Source organism: Muscardinus avellanarius, assembly GCF_963383645.1.
Source record: "Muscardinus avellanarius genome assembly, chromosome: 16".
Lineage (NCBI taxonomy): Eukaryota > Metazoa > Chordata > Mammalia > Rodentia > Gliridae > Muscardinus > Muscardinus avellanarius.
The window spans coordinates 48,402,511-48,406,586 of NC_137802.1; positions in this window are offsets into that span (position 1 = coordinate 48,402,511).

Here is a 4,076-nt window from a genome sequence, read left to right on the forward strand (position 1 = left end):
GGCTGGGCAGGAAAGGAGACTCTCCCAGAGGCAGCTTAGAAATGTGATCCTGGGAGCCAGGCTGGGTGGCGCTGCTTGCAATCCCAGCATTCAGGAAGCTGAGATAGGAGGATCATGGTTCCAGGACAGTCTCAGCTACTTAGTGAGGCCCTTTGCAACTCAGTGAAGACCCTGTTTCAAAATAAAGACTAAAAAATAGGGCTGGGAGTGTAGCTCGGAGATAGAATGCCCCAGGGTTCCATCCCCAGTATCGTAAAAAGAGAAAAAATAAATAAATAAAATGAGATCCTGGGCCGCGGGAGGTGAGGGGGTAGCCGCAAGGGGAGAGAAGGGTGGTCCTGCGGATCAGTGCGGGGAGAGCTCCGAGGCCAGTGGCGGGAGCACCTGGCCAGTAAGGCTGGGGACTTAGGAGGGATCTGCAGCCTCAGATGACTCTGGCTGCTTAGCAAAAACAGAGAAAGGAGAGAAGGCACCTGGAGCCAGAACCCAGGAGACTGAGAAGCAGAGAGTTCACTGGACCTCAGCAGAAATAGACACCGGACAGGCCACCTGTGGTGCGCCGCCAGCAAGACCATCTGGAGGGACCTGGGCCACAGCAGACAGGCAGGCGCAGATGGCACAGCTTGGGTCATACGCCCACCTCTTGGCTGCACAGGGCTCACAACCCTTCCTCCTCCCTACTGTAAATATTTGTTGAGAACCTAGTGTTTGCCGGGCACAGTCCTAGGCTCTCAAACACAGCAAAAATCCAAAGATCCCTGTTTACATGGCACTTACATCTGATGGGAGAGGAAAATGACAAGCACTGGACACAAATATGTAAATAATATAAAAGGTTAAGGACCAGGAAAAAGTATGAGAAGTTTGGGAGGGTGCGGGGGCCGGGTGCAGTATTATTTTTTGTGGTCCTGGGGATGGAATCCAAGGGTGTTTTATCTCTGTGCTACACTCCCAGACCTATTTTAATTTTTCTTTGCAGTACTAGGGATGGAACCCAAGGGGAATTCTACCGCTGAGCTACACTCTCAACCCTGATTTTTTTATTTTATTCCTTTTGGTGGTACTGGGGGTGGAACCCAGAAGCTTTCTACCTCCGGGCTATACTCCCAGACCTATTTTATATTTTTATTTGGAAACAGGGTCTCACTAAGCTGCTGAGAGCCTCACTAAGTAGCTGAGGCTGGCTTTGAACACGTGCGATCCTCCTGTCTCAGCCTCCCAAGCGCAGGGATTACAAGTGTGCCACCATGCTCGGCTAGGCCTGGCCTATTTTAATTTTAATTTTGAATCAGAGTCTCACTAAGTTGTAGAGGGCCTCATTAAGTAGCTGAGGCTGGCTACAAATCTGTCATTCTCCTATATCTGTCTCCTAAGAACTGGAATTATAAGTGTGAGCCACCAAACTCAGCTCCTTTCTTTTTTTTTTTTTTTTTGGTGGTGGTACTGGGTGTGGAACCCAGGGGCCTTCCACCTCTGGGCTGCACTCCCAGACCTATTTTATTATATTTTATTTGGAAACAGGGTCTCGCTAAATGGCTCAGTAGCTGAGGCTGGCATTGAACTGTGCTATCCTCCTGTCTCAGCCTCCCAAGCACAGGGATTACAAGTGTGCTCCACCGCGCCCGGCATCTATTTTTATTTTACGTTTTTTGTGTGTGGTATTGGGGATTGAACCCTGGGACATTCTATCTCCGAGCTATACCCCTAGTCTTTTTTTTTTTTTTTTCTTTTTTTTGAGACAGGGTCTCACTAAGTTGCCGAGAGTCTTACTACATTGCTAAAGTTGTTCTGAAACCTGAAATCCTCCTATCTCAGTCTCTGAAATACTAGGATTACAAGTGTACACCACCACACCTGGCTTATTTTTTACTTTGAGACAGAGTCTCACTAAGTTGGTTTTTTCTTTCTTTCTTTCTTTTTTTTTTTTTTTTTTGCGGGTCTGGAACCCAGAAGAATTCTACCTCCAAGCTATACCCCCAGCCCTATTTTTTATTCTTTCTTTCATTATTATTATTATTATTATTATTATTATTATTATTATTATACAGGTCTGGGGATGAAACCTAGGGGCATTTGACCTCCGAGTTATAACCCCAGCCCTATTTTTTATTCTTTATTTTGAAATTGGGTCCAACTAAGTTGCGAAGGGCCTCACTAAGTAGTTGAGGCTGTCCACGAACTGTGATCCTCCAATCAAATGCTGGGATTATAAGCATGGGCCACCAAGCCTGGCTTTATTCTTTATTTATTTATTTATTGTTTGTTTGTTTGTTTGTTTTTTGTTTTGGTGGTACTGGGAGTGGAACCCAGAGGCCTTCTACCTCCGGGCTATACTCCCAGACCTATTTTATATTTTTATTTGGAAACAGGGTCTCACTAAGTTGCTGAGAGCCTCACTAAGTAGCTGAGGCTGGCTTCGAATCTGTGCGATCCTCCTGTCCCAGCCTCCCAAGCACGGGGATTACAAGCGTGCGCCACCACGCCCGGCTCTTTATTCTTTATTTTGAAACAGGGTCTCACTAAATTGCAGAGGGCTTCACTAAGTAGCTGAGGCTGTCTGGCAACCTGCAATCCTCCTTTCTCGGCCTCCCAAATGCTTGGATTACAAATGTGTGCCACCATGCCTGACTCAGTTGCTGAGGTTTTGCTAAATTACTGTGTGCTGGCCTTGAACCTATGATCTTCATGTCTCAGGCTCCCAAGTATGGGTGGTCCAGGAAAGCCTAACTGAGAAGAGGAGTAAGCAGAGAAAGGGCAGGGAAGCTGCTGTGGCTTCAGCCCAGGGAGGAGGATGGAGCTGCAGGTTGTATAGGTAGGGCCTTGAAGGATGTGGTTTACCTGGGAATGTGATTGAACCCCTGGGGACGTTAAGTCTGGGGTTGGAATGGGACAAATTGATCAACTCACACTGAGAGGTAATTGTTGTGACCTTAGTTTGGGGATTGCGGGCTGGGCCTAGGAGATCTGCGAGGAGGCTCTCACAATAACCACAAGGTGGAGGGGGTGCAAGTCATCCCATTCTGCACACTCTATGAAGGTAGAGGTGACCGGTCTACTGACAGAGAGGTTGTGGGAAGGGACTCATGGACTCCAAGGCCAGATCATCTGAAAAGATTGAGCTGGGCGTGGTGGCCCATAGCTGTAATACCAGTATTTAGGAGACTGAGACTGGATCGAGAGGACTGAGGATTGCAGGTTCAAGGCCAGCCTCCGCAGCTTAGTCAGGCTCTCCACAATTTAGTGAGAACTTGCTTCAAAATAAAGAATAAAACAGGGCTGGGGGGTAACTCAGAGGCAGAATGCCCTAGGGCTCAATCCTCAGTAACACACACACACACACACACACACACACACCCTGGAAAGATCAAGTTGTCATTGTCATCAGTGGAGATGGAGAAAGCTATGGATGAAGGGGTCAGTGTGGAGAAGGAGAGGAGTGGGCAGGTCAGAAGTTCTCCGTGAGCCCCAGCATTCAGGAGGCAGACTGGAGGATCGCAGTTTGAGGCCAGCCTCGGCTACTTAGTGAGGCCCTTTACAACTCAGTGAGACCCTGTTTCAAAATAAAGAATAAAAAATAGGGCTGAAGGTGTAGCTTGGAGGTAGAATGCCCCTGGGTTCCATCCCCAGCAACACACACACACACACACACACACACACACACACACACACGAGTTCTCTGTGGTGCGCACTTGTAATCCTAGCATTTGGGAGGCTGAGACAGGAGGATCAAAAGTTTGAAGCTAGCCTCAGCAACTTAGTGAGACCCTGTTTCAAAATAAAGTATAAAAAATAGGTCTGGGGGTGTAGCCTGGAGGTAGGAGACTCCTGGTTCCACCCGCACACACACACGCACACGCACACACACACACACAAAGAGTTCTAGGGGATACAGGTTTGCAGCCAGCTTCAGCAACTTAGTGAGGCTCTCACCAATTTAATGAGACCCTGTTTCAAAATAAAGAATATAGGAGCTGGGCGTGGTGGCGCACGCTTGTAATCCCTGCGCTTGGGAGGCTGAGACAGGAGGATCACACGGGTTCGAAGCCAGCCTCAGCTACTTAGTGAGGTTCTCAGCA